The sequence below is a fragment of the Pseudophryne corroboree genome, chromosome 9, assembly GCF_028390025.1.
Source record: "Pseudophryne corroboree isolate aPseCor3 chromosome 9, aPseCor3.hap2, whole genome shotgun sequence".
NCBI lineage: Eukaryota > Metazoa > Chordata > Amphibia > Anura > Myobatrachidae > Pseudophryne > Pseudophryne corroboree.
In genome coordinates this window covers 386,278,841-386,295,232 of record NC_086452.1, presented here as the reverse complement: position 1 = coordinate 386,295,232, position 16,392 = coordinate 386,278,841, and the positions used below count along the sequence as shown (strand labels likewise).

General features: G+C 41.9%; 1 protein-coding gene across 1 annotated transcript in view; it reads left to right on the top strand.

The window, feature by feature from the left end:
• The first annotated feature begins 392 nt into the window (after nucleotides 1–392).
• The window catches only part of CHDH (choline dehydrogenase), an 80,387-nt gene continuing 64,387 nt past the window's right edge, over nucleotides 393–16,392 (top strand). The window contains exon 1 of the mRNA XM_063940826.1: nucleotides 393–493. The gene's annotated coding sequence lies outside the window, so the exon portion shown is untranslated. The remainder of the gene's footprint in view (nucleotides 494–16,392) is intronic.

Below are 16,392 nucleotides of genomic sequence, written 5' to 3'. Positions count from 1 at the left end.
ACAGAATATGTGTCTCATGTATCTTCTTTATATTATTTTACTCATTAGTGACAGGGGAAGCACTGCCTCCCCTGCCTCCCCTGACTGCACGTCCCTGAGTTATAACATTTGCAGAGAGAGTTAGATTTGGGTGGGTTATTTTGTTTCTGTGCAGGGTAAATAATAGCTGCTTTATTTTTACACTGCAATTTAGATTTCACTTTGAACACACCACACCCAAATCTATCTCTCTCTGCAAATGTTATATCTGCCCCCTCTCCAGTGCACATGGTTTTGCCCATCTGCTAACAAATTTGCTGCTACGATCAACTCTGAATTACCCCCATTGTCCTGTCAGTGTTACAGCTTTAAGAAATTAGGAACCCTCCCTTTCCCCAGCAAACTTGCCTACTGTAGTAAAGCCTTTCCCAGCGGTGAGAGCACAGGAGGTTTCACAATTGCAGTTTACATGGTCAGTGGAGGTGAGTGCGCAATCATCCAGCTGTAAGACAAGGTAAGTGGGACCCCTCCTCACAATGTATGATTATGAAGAACTATTAATGCGCGTTATTTGCTGTTGTCCTGAAGTGAACTGTCTCTGGTATTTTTGACCCATATGTTTCCAGCTATGACAACTAGTTATCTCTCTGCCAGTAAGTTTTGTAATCTTCCACAATGACAATACGTCTCCTATAATAGTAAAATAACATTCTTGCAAACCATGAAATCTCGTATACTGGCAATTACTGTAAAATATATTTTTTCAGCTTATTGGAAAATGGTTATATAAAGTTTGCAAAATGCATTACCCAACTGCAATGTAGTTTGTCTTGTTTTGTGTGTTTCTGGTTCACAGCTGCTCCAGCTGAGCAGAGACAGATCTGAAGTTATTTCTGCACTTTCAAGAACTTTGTAAACAAAAAAAAAAAAGAATTAATAAATGACTGATCTGTAGCCTTTAGATTTCAGTAAGGCGTATGGAAGTCAACGAACAATGATGTGGTTACTGAGATCCCTGTTTACAAATGTCTGCAAAAACAGTAAGAGAATGGCGATAGACAGATAATAGTTTACCCAGGGGTATACATGTATGATGCCTGCGCAACAACCAAAATGATGCCCCTCCCACTCCTTACTTATACCCACAGAAATCTTTTCGCTTTTAGTGTACAGAACAAAACAGTTTAACTCTTCTGATATTAATCAGTAAAGTAGATCCGTGTAACTGAGACTACACCAATTGAAGACTAAACTTGTATTTTCCTTCTCTTTCCCAAAATCTGTGCCTAAGACCACTACATTCACCTAAGGACCCTCCTAAGAATGCCATCCAATTGTATTACCCCCTTCTATGGATGTACCCAAATGGTTAGAGGCGTCACAAGGGTGGTAAGGAACTACACTGGGTATATCTCCAAATCCTAAAAACTTGCACGGCCCATGCGTCCTATGGTGTGTGCAAACAGAGTAGCAGGACTAAGGGGGTCATTCCGAGTTGCTCGCTCGCTAGCTACTTTTAGCAGCCGTGCAAATACATTGTCTCCGCCCACCGTGGAGTGTATTTTCGCTTTGCAGAAGTGGAAACGCTTGTGCAGTAGAGCGGCTGCAAAATAATTTTGTGCAAAACAAGACCAGCCCTGGACTTACTCTTCGTGTGCGTTGATTCTAACGACGGAGGGACAGCTTTTGACGTCACACACCCGCCCAGCGTTTGCCCAGCCACGCCCGCGTTTTCCCCCGACACACCTGCGTTTTTCTAAGCACTCCCTAAAAACGGTCGGTTGCCACCCAGAAACGCCCACATGTCAATCTTCCTGCATTCTGCCGTGCGACTGAAAGCTTTGCTAGAACCTGCGCAAAACCACAATGCTCTTTGTACCCGTACGTCGCGCGTGCACATTGCGGTGCATACGTAGAAATGCAGATTTTTAGCCTGATCGCTGTGCTGCGAACAACGGCAGCTAGCGATCAACTCGGAATGACCCCCTAATTGTGCTGTACTGAGTGTGGAATGTATTGGGCAGTGACTGGGAGGTGACTATGCAGATGCACAGAGACATTCCTTATTGGCGATGTATGGGTGTGTTGAGGGCGTGTCACAGGAGTGGTTGCAAACTCTGCTGCTTAATCGCGTACACTTGAGGCCATACTCTGACAGAGATCTACACCTAGCATGGGGCTGGGTCAAGTCCCACTGGTGCTTCCGATCCTTGCGAATGCAGATGCACAAGTGGGTGTCCCAGCACTCGTCAGACACACATGTGTACACCAGGAGAAGAGCTGATACTTTCATTAACTTAGTCACAGGTGTGTCTATGGCAAAAGACACTAAAGCGGTTACAGCAGCCTGCGACACAGAACTAACCCCATGTGTGTCCCAGTAGTAGTAGGGGTGGGGTATATTTTGACAACATTTATAATGTTGGCATGAGAATGTCGACAAGGTCATAATGTCGGCATGCAGCATGTCAACACTGACAAAATGTCGTCATGGTTAGAATGTCGACAATACATCCCTGGTAGTCTAGTGGTGACTCACCTGGTACGGCAAATCCAATGGCTCCTGCGGTATCTTCTGAGGTACTGGAGGATCCAGCAGTGCTTCCAGTAGTGAGTATACTTAACCCCTAACCCTCCCCTAGTGCCATGCCTAACCCTAACCTATCCTACCGCAACATAACCCTGACCGTAACTAGGTGTGTGCGGAGGGGTCACCGCACATAGCGCTGCAGGGTAGGAGGCGCTGTTGGCGGCACTTGTCAATTATCTGTTTTCAATACTTTCACTTGCAGCTTCTCCCCTTTTTGAACACCAGCATCTCCTGACCGCCGCTGTCTCCTACCCTGACCCCTTCAGTCGCTAATACCTATACAGCATTCATGAACTTAACTTGAGAGCTCTTTGTTATTCAGTCACACTGTCCTTTATTACATTTCAAGATGCTGACATACCGGGGATTCAAACCAATTGCCTGTGGCATTGCAGTCAGACAATCTATTCATTGAGCTATCTGTCTTGCACAGAAAGATAGAGCATTCTAACTATTTGAAGCTTACCTTGTACTTTGTGAAAATATAATCAGCATTGCAGCTGAGCACTGCTGTGTGGTGTGTGGCTGAAAGGGATTGCATGTGTGGCTGCACACTACATAGATCTGCTCAATTGCAATGCTGATTATTATTATTATTTTTTTACAAAGTACCAATAGCTTCATATAGTTCTCATAGTTTTTATGCAGGCTCAAATAACTCAATGAGTAGGGTGTTTGATTAGAATTCAACAGGTTATAGGTATGAATCCTGGGTATGGCAATATACTGAAATGTGTTATTTAATAAAGGGTATTGTAACTGAATAACAAAGAGAATTCAAGTTAAGTGCATGAATGTGGTATAAAGAGGATTTGTGTCTGTCTTTCAGAATACCAATTAGGGAGGCCAGTCCAGGGCCATTTTCTCAATCCCGGGTATCGGGATTGAAAAATGGTCAATCCCGGGATACCCGGGATTGGCTTTCAACTGTGTCCGCCCCCCCCCCCCCCCCCCCCCACGCCCCTCCCCACCTGCCCCGCAGACATAAAAACAAGTACAAACCTGCACAGCCAGGTAGCGGGTGAAGAGGAGGCGGCGGGTGAGTGCAGGGGAGCCGGGAGGAGGCGGCGGGTGAGTGAAGGGGGAGCCGGGAGGATGCGGCGGGTGAATACCGCCATACCTTCCGGCTCTGCGGCTTCTGACAGCGCAGCGTGACCTCACAGTCACAGGTCACACTGCGCAGGGGAAGCTGGAAGGAGGGAGCCGGGCAGCGTCTGAGCGTCCTGAGGACACTCAATGCTGATCCCTCAATCCCCGGGATTGGAGCTTCCAATCCCGGATCCAGGGATTGAATCCCGGACGTTTTTGGGCCTAAATCCCCGGATCCCGCCGATCCCGGGATTGGCTTCCCTAATACCAATGATGTCTTTGCTGCGCAGGAGAATATAGAAAACACACACACGTGGTCTTCCGGATATATTCTGGCTTTATGGGACTCAGATGATCTTTTTATAATTGCTTTTATTAGCATAAATACAAAGAAATCATAACTGCACACGCTCATCATTAACATACAATATGAATATGATTAGTAAATTTAAACACTATATGCATATAATATATTGTCGTTGGAGGGCAGCATTACTCTACATAAAAGTACAGATATGTACAGGTATGTCTTTTCTAAGGTCCTTGAATGTCTGATAACATAATCAGACATCCTACACTCCCATGCCGTTCTCACTATCTCCTATTCATTTGAAACAGTATCAATCGATGTTCCTTAAGTTAAAACAAAGACTGGTTCATAGTATTGAAACAATTATAAATGAATAGTCATCTTAACTGTTGCTGAGATATTTTTTTACTGGAAAATGTCTTCATCTGGCTGAGACTTTTTCTAACGAATAAAACCAAACATGGATGCCACTGAAACATGGTTGCTTACAAACATACTTTATCATTACCAAATCCATTTTGGGCATCATAGCATGGGCTTTCTCAGGGATCAATCTTGTCATGCCCCTTCCCCACGAGGCATGCGCCTTATGTCTCTATTGAAAAAAATGGGGGGGGGGGGGGTATTCTTTCTCTGGCACAGGGCACCAAAAAGTCCTGTTATGGCTCTGATCCTGACCCTCCCCTAGTGCCTAACCCTGAGCTATCCTACCGCAGTATAACCCTAACCACCCCTCAGTACCTAACCCTTACCCTCAACCTAGTACCTACCCCTAACTTCTCCTACCGCAGCATAACCCTCACCCTAGCCTAACCCTAACCTCTCCTGCCACAGGATAATCCTAATCCTCTCCCTAGTACCTAACCCTAACCTCTTCTCCCGCAGCATAACCTTAATCCCCCCACTAGTGCTGAACCGTAACCTCTCCTACTGCAGCATAACCTTAATCCTCCCTGTTGTGCCTAATCCTAACCTCTCCTACCACAGCATAACCCTAATCCTCTCCCTAGTGCCTAACCCTAACCTCTTCTACCACAGCATAATCCTAATCCTCCTCCTAATGCCTAACCCTAACCTCTCCTACCGCAGCATAACCCTAATCCTCCCCCTTGTGCCTAACCCTCACCTTAGTACCTAACCCTAACCTCTCCTACCGCAGCATAACCCTAACCCTGTAATCTCCTCCCCTCCTGCATCCTAACGCCATCTTTCTGCTGCCACTACATGCAGATTATTAGCATTTCACATGTCAACATTTCACATGTCAATATTATGAACATGTCAACAGTCAACATTCTAACTACAACCCTAGTTACATAGTTACTATAATTACATAGTTGTTGAGGTTGAAAAAAGACAAATGTCCATCGAGTTCAACCTATATTATAATTTTTTTTATTTTTTTGTATTAATTAAATGCTGTATCCTTGGATATTTTTTTCTGCTAGGAATTTATCTAATCCATGTTTAAACTTCTTAATTGAGTCCACCATTACTACCTTCTCTGGCAGAGAATTCCAAATCCTTATTGCTCTTACTGTGAAGAACCCTTTTCTCCGTTGTGTATGGAATTTTTTTTCTTCTAATCTCAGGGGATGTCCTCGTGTCCTATGTAGTGTTTTTTTGATAAACAAATCGTTTGATAAATCCTTATATTATCCCTTAATGTATTTAAAAATATTAATAATGTCTCCTGTCAGTCGCCTCTTTTCCAGTGTAAACAAATCTAACCTTTTAAGTCTTTCCTCATAATCCAGTGCCTCTAACCCCTTAACCAGTTTAGTGGCTCGCCTCTTAACCTTTTCGAATTCCAAGATATCTTTTTTATAGTGAGGTGCCCAGAACTGTACACAATATTCTAGATGTGGCCGCACCAATGATTTATACAGTGGCAGGATTACACACTCATTCCTTGTCTCCATTCCCCGTTTTATGCATGCTAACACCTTACTTGCTTTTGTTGCTGCATTTTGACATTGCGTACTGCTACTAAGTTTATTGTTGATGAGCACTCCCAAATCTTTTTTAACTACTATTATCCCTACATTTTCCCCATTTAGTTTATAGGCTGCCTGAATGTTCTTAGTCCCAAAGTGCATAACTTTACATTTGTCTGTATTCAACCTCATTCTCCATTTATCTGCCCAGACCTCAAGTCAAGATAAATCATTCTGTAGAGACTCAACATCCTTGTATGAATTAATTACTCTACATAGCTTAGTATGCGAAAATTGACACTGTGCTTTCCAGTCCCTCTCCTAGGTCATTAATGAATATGTTAAACAACAATGGTCCGAGTACTGAACCCTGCGGTATTCCACTTAGCACTGAAGCCCACTCAGAATACATCCCATTAATCTCCACTCGCTGTTCCCTATTGAACAGCCAATTATTCACCCAAGTACAAATAGTGTCACCTACCCCAAGCTCCTTTAATTTGAGAATTAGTCTCTTATGTGGAACTTTGTCAAAGGCCTTAGTGAAGTCCAAAAAGATCACATCCACTGCTTGACCCTGATTAATATTATCGCTCACTTTCTTGTAGAAGCTTATTAAGTTAGCTTGACAGGATCTGTCCTTCACAAAGCCATGCTGATTTCTAGTAATAACCTTAGAGGTATCCAAGTACTCAAGTATGCTGTCCCTTAATATACCTTCTAGTAATTTCCCCACTATAGATGTCAAACTTACCGGTCTATTGTTACCAGGGTGAGTTTTAATTCCCTTTTTAAATATTAGGACTACCAGTCCTTTGGTATCATTCCTGATCTAATTGACTCGCTGAAAATCAAATATAGGGGTCTCGATATCTCTACATTAAGTTCCATAAGAACCCTGGGGTGGAGTCCATCCGGCCCAGAAGATTTATTTATCTTAATTTTACTTAGTCTCTCCCGGACTACTTCCTCGTTTAACCAAGTACCTAGCATTGGGTTGTTATCGTAGCTTATGTTATGCTCTACTCTCGTCAACCTGTCCTTATTCGTGAATACTGATGAAAAGAATTTATTAAATCCACTTTTTCCCTATCATCATTAGTCAAGACATCCAACTCTCCCTTTAAAGGCCCAATATTCTCCCTTTTTAACCTTTTTTCTGTTTATGTACTTAAAGAACTTTTTGGCGTTTGTTATACTCTCCTTTTGCGATTTGTTTTTCGTTTTCTATTTTAGCTGCTTTGATTTCTTTTTTGCATTCTTTGTTACATTCCTTGTAGAACTGGGATGATTCCACCATTCCGTCAGACTTAAATTCTTTGAAAGCGCGCCTTTTTTTATCCATTTGTTCCTTGACCCTCTTATTAAGCCACATCGGTTTGAATTTCCTATTCCTGTTTTTGTTGTCTTTGGGAATATACAAATGAGTGTACTTATTGAGCATAGCTGTAAAAACATCCCACATTTCAGCAGTATTCTTACCATGCAAAACAATTTCCCAATTGATGTCCCTCATTGCTTGTTTCAGCAATATGAAATTAGCTTTCTTCAAGTTAAAAGTCTTAGACCCTTATAGTGTTGTTTTCTGGATGCTGATATTGAATGACTTCTTTTAAATACTGTTTTAAGAAAGGTTTAACATATAGACAAACACCCGCTCCCTTTTCATTAGTCCTATCTCTCCTGAAGAGGGTGTACCCCTCCATTTTTGCCGCCCTGTCATGAGAATCGTCCATATCTCTGTAATGCCTATTATATCATATTGATCATTAAGTGCAATTGTTTCTAATTCCTCCATTTTACTTGTTAGGCTTCTTGCATTTGTAATCATACACTTAAGTTTGGTAATTCCCCGATCCGTAAGTTTTGTTGTGAATAACGTTTCCTTAGGAACCTGAGTTTCCCTTAAATTACCATTGCTGACTATTTTTCTCCTCCCCCCCCCTCTCCACCCTCATTATACTTTATACATCCCATTTTTCTTCCCCCTCTAGTTGTCCCACTAATTATTTCTAATCCCTCCCCCCAGGCACCTAGTTTAAAATATCCTCCAACCTTCTAACCATCCTTCCCCCCCCCCCCCCCAGCACCGCTGCCCCCTCCTCATTCAGGTGCAATCCATCACCACAAAAAAAGATGGCGCCTGACTGAGAAGTCTGCCCAGTGTTCTAAGGACACAAACCCCTCTTTACTGCACCAGTCCCTGAGCCACACATTTAGCTCCCTAATCTCCCTCTGCCTCCCTGTACTAGCGCATGGCACAGGTAATATTTCAGAGAATATTACCTTAGCTGTCCTTGCCTTTAATTTTTGGCCTAGGTCCCTATAATCTTTCCTTAGGACATCCCACCTACCACTAACTTTGTCGTTGGTGCCAACGTGCACCATGACCATCGGGTCATTCCCGGCCCCTCCCAACAATCTTTGTACCCGGTCCGCAATGTGCAGTACCCAGGCACTCGGGAGACAACGAACTGTACGGCGATCACGATCCCAGTAGTAGATTGCCCTGTCTGTTCTCCTGATAATAGGATCCCCTACCACCACAATCTGGCTAGATACCTTGCTTTCTTTTGTTCACTTTGCCCTGGAGGGACCGCTCCTCCGGTTGCTAGAGGGAATGGTGATAGTGATTGTGCATTCTGATTTGGCATTAGAAGGATTGCTGCTGTACTTGTACTGCTGTATTCATTGTTAAATAGGAAGCTTTTGGAGGACTTCCGGTGGGCGGAGCATCGCGATGGCCACTTTTTAACTAGGCTCCGTTTCTCCCTAGAAAGATCCAGCTTCATCCTCAGCTAAAACCTCTCTAACAGAGAATACATCTACAAAATCTTCTGGGGGAATTCTAGCACTACAACCTGTGCTAATTATCTGGGAGAACGGCCATACACTTCCACCAGAATCTGGCCTAAGAAAGTTGAGGCCCTATTACACACATACGGCGTGGGACGCCATCCATGCTGCATGACAGAGCCCCCTCCCTGCGCTGGTGTTGGATGAACGGGATGGAGGTGGCCGCTCTCGACTGACTCCGTGATGGAGACGAGGTTGGCAGTGACCCGGGGACACAACGAAGTCGAGAGTGGAGGGCAGTCCTGACGGCGTGGCCTGTATGGTTCCGTGCGCCGGAGACGTTCGTGCTACTGCTGCCCACACCCGGTGGTTATCGTAGAGGAGGTCGCGGGGAGCCGCTGCTGGAGGTGAGGGCCTTGGAGAAGGGGCACTGGTGAGACGAATCGAGGGAGGGTGAGTCTGAGGCAGAGGTGCACCCTCACAACGCCACGCTTGCTGAGACCCCTACCGCCCTGCTTATTGAGCATTCTCTATTGCTCAGCACGTTTAATTAACACACCGTGAACTGTGGGAGTGATTGCGGGCCACGTGCGCCCCTGACACTACTCCTGATGATCCGGATCAGTGCCTATTTCATTGACACGAGGTGAGCTGACGTGTCCTGCCCGCACCCGGTGGGCCGGCCCGGCGGTGTTTTGAAGACACGGGGGACCGGGTCAGGTTGTTCGTGACTGTTACTGCCCGTGGAGATCTGGTGCCATGCCTGCTTCCCTGAACTGAGAAGGGTTAACATATTCTGCTTGCACCCGCTTAGCCGATCCGACGTTGACCGGTAGATGGAGGGGACCGGGACTAGCTTACTGCTTCTATCAATTGCTAACATTGCTGCCATCTCATCACTATACCCTTGGGAGCTGGGCTAGTGGTATCTCCAGGCCATTCTCGTAGGTGGCTCAGTGATTTGGAAATATCTGCTCCTGCTGAAACAATGACAGTCTCCTTTTTAATGTGACCAAGTCAGAGTGGACACTTGGAGATTCGATTCTCACTATCTCGGTATCAAATTTAGTTTCATATTTTACTGGTTTGCACTTAGTGTACTGTTTTAGTCTTAATAGCTCTTCAGGATTGTATACTCACTGTTACACAGCCTTACACTTATCTTGAGCTTTGTATTCCTATACAGGGTTTTGATTTTGTTTTTTTAATTTGTGCAAACAGCACCACCTAGTGTTTTGATCTAGATAAGACCTGACTGGAATATTATATACATGCATTAGTTGTATTACAATTAACAGGAACATTTTTATCTGTCATTTTTGAACCACATAATTGTGTACTATTGCCTCTGTGGCGTGCTTGACTACCTCTGGTTGTATAGGATCCGCCAGTGATCACAAACTTGAGTGATACTACTACCGCTATAGATTATTTGAATGTGTACACCTTTTGGCTATATTGACTTGCCACTGCTATAAATAACACGATCAGCTATAGCTCTCTAGACCCTAGAGGTCTTAATAAACTGTAGAATTTTGTATGGTGTTTGTCATCCAGTGAAACACAAATAATGTAACCTAAAACTCAATGGATCACTAGCCTGACCATCATACTATGTGATACTTTTTGAACTTCCTCCAGGGGCGCATTCAATTTCTGGTCTAAGCTAACGGTCCATGATATGGACAAATTTCTAGACCGGTCTCAGACATCAAACATGAAAAACAGAAATAAAGTAAAAAACACCCAATCCTTGGGTTCTGCTGCCCGTAGTTCAGTTCCCTCATCGCCCTCCATCACGCCTCCAGAGAGTCCTCCATTGGGAGGCACAAGCGATCCCTCTAGTTTGTTGAACCCAACACAAACAACTCAAATTGAACAAAAATTGGACGCCATCCAGGCATCAATTAATACTATCTTAACACATTTAGAGACGAATACTAAACGTCTAGTTGAGGCTGAACAACGCACTAGCACTAATGAAGATGCCATTTCAGAACTTAAACAGTTTGCTGAGATACAAGCCCAACTTAATATCAAACTAGAATCTAAACTAGAAGATTTAGAAAATAGAAATAATAGAAGTAATCTGAGGTTCCTGGGTATACCCGAAACTATAAAGGGAACAGATCTGATGGATCTCCTTAGTACCGATATTATATCCGTGCTGAATGTTCCCACCCCATCAGGTACAGTCATGATTAAAAGAGCACACCATATAGAGCCTGAAAGAGAGAACCGTGATGCTAGGCCAAGACCGGTCATTGCAAAATTTCTAAATTACAGGGATAAAGAGAATGTCCTAATGGCATATCGCAAACGCCGTACTCTTCAGGTACACGATTTTCAAATCTTGATTTTTCAAGATTTCTCTAACACAGTTACTCAGAAGCGTAGAGAATTTACCCCTGTATGTAAACATCTTTTTGAAAGCAACATCAAATTTGCCCTTTTGTATTCTGCTAAACTTAGAGTTAACACTGATGGCAAAACACACATGTTTGATGACCCTATCCAGGCCAGAAATAATTTTAAGATTGCTTCACCGACCCCTGCCAACAATCCGCCCCCAAATAGATGATAGTTTATAATGTTATAAGTCATAAAGGCTAGTGATATCATATTGTTGTTTCACTACTTGAATAGTTCTGACCTCACCCTGTGGTAGTGGGTGTAGTACCGAATTCAAGTACACTGTTGTAACTAATGATTTTCTCTTTTCCTTTCTCTCTCTTCCTTGTCTTCCCTTCCCCCATCTCTGAGCCATGCATGTCCGGGTCCCGGATTCGATTTGAGGTAATGATTCATACATGCTCTGCTAGCTGGGACAGAGTGTGTGATGTGCTTTCAATTCAAACATCACACAAATTTCTTTAGGATTGGTATAGGATGACACAACCCCAGACATTTAATTCACGGACTACACAAAACACCTCGAATTCCTTTAGACTTTTATCATGGAACGTGGCAGGCCTAAATTTAGCTATCAAAAGACGTAGAGTATTAACACACTTAAAACGTGTCCACCCAGATATAATATTCCTGCAGGAAACTCATTGGCTGAAAAACTCAAATTCTACTTTAAAGAGTCCTTGGTTAGGGGATTGCATTTTGGCTTCGTATTGTAAGAAGAAACGAGGAGTAGCAATCTTATTTAATAGAAATCTTAACTATGAAGTGACCAAAACTATTGCTGACCCGGAAGGCAGATATCTTATGTTAAATATTACAATACATGGTGAACATTTCACATTACTTAATCTTTATGCACCAAATTCGCCTAATTTTACATTTTTCCAATCAATTTCCAACTTATTAATGCAACATGCCACACCTAACTTAATTATTGGAGGGGACATGAACTCCCTACATGATGCTCACTTGGATCATTCTAAATCTACAGGAAATTCACCACCCTGCAATAAAGAAGGCATTTCCCTTTTATGTTCACAACATGCTTTGATAGATGTCTGGAGGCTTCGCAACGGACCTAGTATGGAATACACCTATCATTCAGGAGTACATGATACCTTTACGAGGATAGACTACATCGTACTAGAGGAATCCTTTTTCACACGGGTTACCCACACTTTCATAGATAATATCATAATCTCAGACCACGCACCTATAATATGTGATATAGAGAGGAGAAATCCCATAAATACCTCCAAATTATGGCGCTTCCCAATGTACCTGACCCATAATAAGGATTTTCAAAAGTACCTCAAAGCCAATTGGCAGGCATATGTAGATGACAACTTGCAACATTGGGACAATATAATCTTATTTTGGGAAGCTTCAAAAGCAGTAATGAGAGGGCATATCATATCTTATGTAGACAAGCGTAATAAAGATAGGAAAGAACAATTACACTCTTTAACCAATAGTTTACGTCATTCACATCAACAATTTTTACTTTCCGCTACAGAGGAAAATAAGACTAAATATTTACAAGAGAAGGGTTTACTAGAGGCCTTTCTTATCCAAGAGGCAAAACTTAAGACTGACTATATGAAAAATCAATATCACCGATGGGGTGGTAAATCAGGACGGCTTCTGGCCTTTATGGTCAAACAACAAAAGAAAAAAATGTTACATAACAAAAATAGTGGACCCAGGCTCCGGTTTGACACTCACCTCACACCCAGATATCTTAAACCTTCTGGAATCATATTTTATTGACTTATATAAATCGAGTGACCCTAATCAAAAGAATATAACTGATTTTTTAGAAAGTGTAGGGCTACCTAAATTACCGACCGAACAAAAAGAAGGCCTTAATAGCTCAATTACAGAACAAGAAATTCTTACAGCCATTGAATCCCTCAAACCAAACAAAGCACCAGGCCCATATGGTTTCAATGCAAATTACTACAAAATTCTAAAAAATGACATAATCCCGACGCTCACCACTTTATTCCAGCAAATATTTGACAACAAAGTCTCCTATCCATCATTTAATGAAGCCATAACACTTATCCTACCAAAACCAGGGAAAGACACCTCCCTTATGGAATCATATAGGCCGATTGCATTGTTAAATCAAGACTACAAGATTCTAGCCAGAATACTGTCCACCAGATTACAGGAGTTTATGCCATCTCTATTAACACCACACCAATTGGGATTCACGACAGGTCGTCACTCAGTCCTGGGAATTCGTTCAGCTATAGCGGTGTTGGCCTCCTCCTCGGCAAACAAGGTCTCGTCCACCGTGATGTTAAGTCTGGATGCCGAGAAGGCCTTTGATAGGGTTCTATGGGAATATTTGTTTAAAGTGTTAGATTTTAGAGATTTTGGGAATACGTTTGTGGAGATGATCAGATATTTATATTTGAAGCCCAGTACTAAATTGTTGATCAATGGCCTTCTTGGCAAGCCTCTGCTGATGCAGCGTGGGACGAGACAGGGCTGCCCATTCTCACCTTTGCTGTTCAATTTGGCATTGGATCCCCTGTTGCGTCACTTACAACAATGGAACACCTTACGAGGGGCAAAGATTGGGGATCAGGAATTGAAGTTGCAGGCCTTTGCCAATGATCTATTATTTCTAATCTCTAATCCTGAAGTCAGTTTAGAACCTCTGTTTGATAAACTTACTTATTATGGCTCGATTTCAGGGTTTAAGATTAACCCATCCAAGTCGACGGCAATGGCTTTGGGCAATTGTCCTTATACTCCCACTAACTCTTTTAGGGGGTTGCGATGGACCTCTTCCCAGGTGCAATATCTAGGGATAACTCTACCTAAAAATATACATAACTTATATCACACAAATATAACCCCACTTATTGCAAAAATTGAGACAGAATTAGAGTGGTGGCAACACCTCCAGCTGTCGTACCTGGGAAGAGCTAATTTATTCAAACTTATAACTTTTCCAAAGCTATTATATCCATTACAAGTTCTCCCGCTCATACTTACTCTATCTGATGAAAGAAAAATTGTAGAAATATTCCGAAAATTTATTTGGTCTAAGAAAAGATCAAGAATTAGTCTAAAAAATTTACAAAAGACCAGGGAGGAGGGAGGAATCAACTTCACTAATGTTAAATTATACAATCAAGCCGCCACCTGCAGGTATATTAAAGACTGGCTTGATGGGAACGACCAATATGCGAATTACACACTTGAAAAACAATTTCTCCCCAATCTCGATTTGACCTGTTTTTTTACATTTACCTAAACATGAGATTCCTACACATTTACTGGAAAATCCCTTATTAATGTCAGCATGATCAACATGGCACACAATACGTAATAAAGCCAAACTTCACACTCTATATTCGATGCATCTTCCTTATCTGGGCAATAATAACTTTCAACATGGCCTAGCAACACAACCATTTCTAACATGGCATAAACAGGGATTGCGTACAGTTAGACATCTTGCAAATTCGGAAACAAAAAAGCCCCTTACTTACGTACAAGCAAAATCTCGATTTGACTTTTTACCAATGTGCAATTTGGCCTTTCTTCAGGCACAACATTACACTAACAAAGTGCTTAATTTTTTAAGCGAGGAGGACTGGAGTAATCCACTGGATGAAGCTTTTTAAATGTGAATTATTCTAGAAAAGCCGTAACTTATTTTTATAAAATATTACGACTGCCCTATCATACTGGTCAATTCCAAACGGGCATCACCAAATGGCAGGCACAATTCCCCAATCTAGAGGAAGGGGATGTTCTGAGGACTCTCCTATATTCCACCAAAACAATCTCAGCCACATCTTACAAAGACATGTTTTTCAAAATATTCTATAGAGGTTACTTATCTCCCCACCGGTGTAAATTAATTGGCATGACTAATACATCTACGTGCCACAAATGTAGCTGCCCTGAAGCAACACTATACCATTGTTTATGGGAATGTTCCATGATTCAGCGTTTCTGGTTGACGATAAGGCAATTTACGATAGACCACCTGGCGAACTTTTTATCAGTAACCCCAGAGTGGGCAGTCCTCGGATTTTTGCCAAACATTACAAAGATTTCAGCTGGATGTAAAAAGTTATTATTGTTTGTCTCCTCGGTAGCCAGAAAATGTAAATTACAACAATGGATCTCTTCCACACCCCCATCACTTTATATGTTTAAAGATAAACTATTTCAAATATTTAAACTGGAATGGACTGAAACTACACTTCATAAAGATTCGCAAGCTGAGGAATTTTTTTCGGTTTGGGAAAGTTACATAGACACCTTACCCATATAATTAGACAGCAAATACATAAGTGTTTCCGTACGACCCTCTGGTATGAAACTAGAATATTCATACAAGATCCGCCAATTGTCTTAGATTGAAATATAGAAGGTGACTCGGACATGCATGGTCTCATCACCTCCCCCCCCCCTCCCCCATTTTTGTGCGTTCTTTTACCCCTCCCCCCCCCCTTTTTTTTTCTTTTTCTCTCATCCTGTATTTTTCTTAAAAATCTTAATTCTTTAAGACTATAACCTGTTACCAATCATTTGTATGCTAACCAACTGCATTAAAAAAATTATCTGGGAGTCTGTAGCTGGATAGCATGATTGTTAATTTAGGTACAGCTAAGTTTTGCTCATGACATAAAAATCAGCGTTTATTTCTTTGTTCTTATGTTTGAAGGAAGAAAATGTTAGAAAAAGCATGCAATGACTTGAAACAATGCTCAATTGTTGTAATTTATATTGTACAATTTGCAATAAAAACACGTTTGGAAAAAAAACAAATAGGAAGCTTTTGCCAGCAAGATCCAGACACTCTGAACTCCTGTAGGGTTACCAGATAGGGAGAAGCACGACCTTCAGCGAAGACACCAGTTTTCCTGTTTGAGTTATCCCTATTTCATCAGTAAGTTTTAGCTATTTAAAACTTGTTTTATATGATAAATGGTGTTCCAGCCAATCAGCCCCTAATTGTCATATGTTTGAAAAATGACAGCACAGAGCTGATTGGCAGCATCACTATTTATCATACGCAACCAGTTTTAATTAGCTAAAACTCATTGATAAATGGGCCACTTGGTTCAACTCTTGTAAACGTTCCCTTTTTCTTCATCATAAGTAACCAATAAGTAAAAATATATCAACCAATTTCACCAACCTCAGGTATTCCTAATTCTCTCAGCATTATTATTACAACATCCCCATCATCAATTAACTCCCAACAAGAAATTTAATTATCTTAAGTTCAATCCATTTTATGA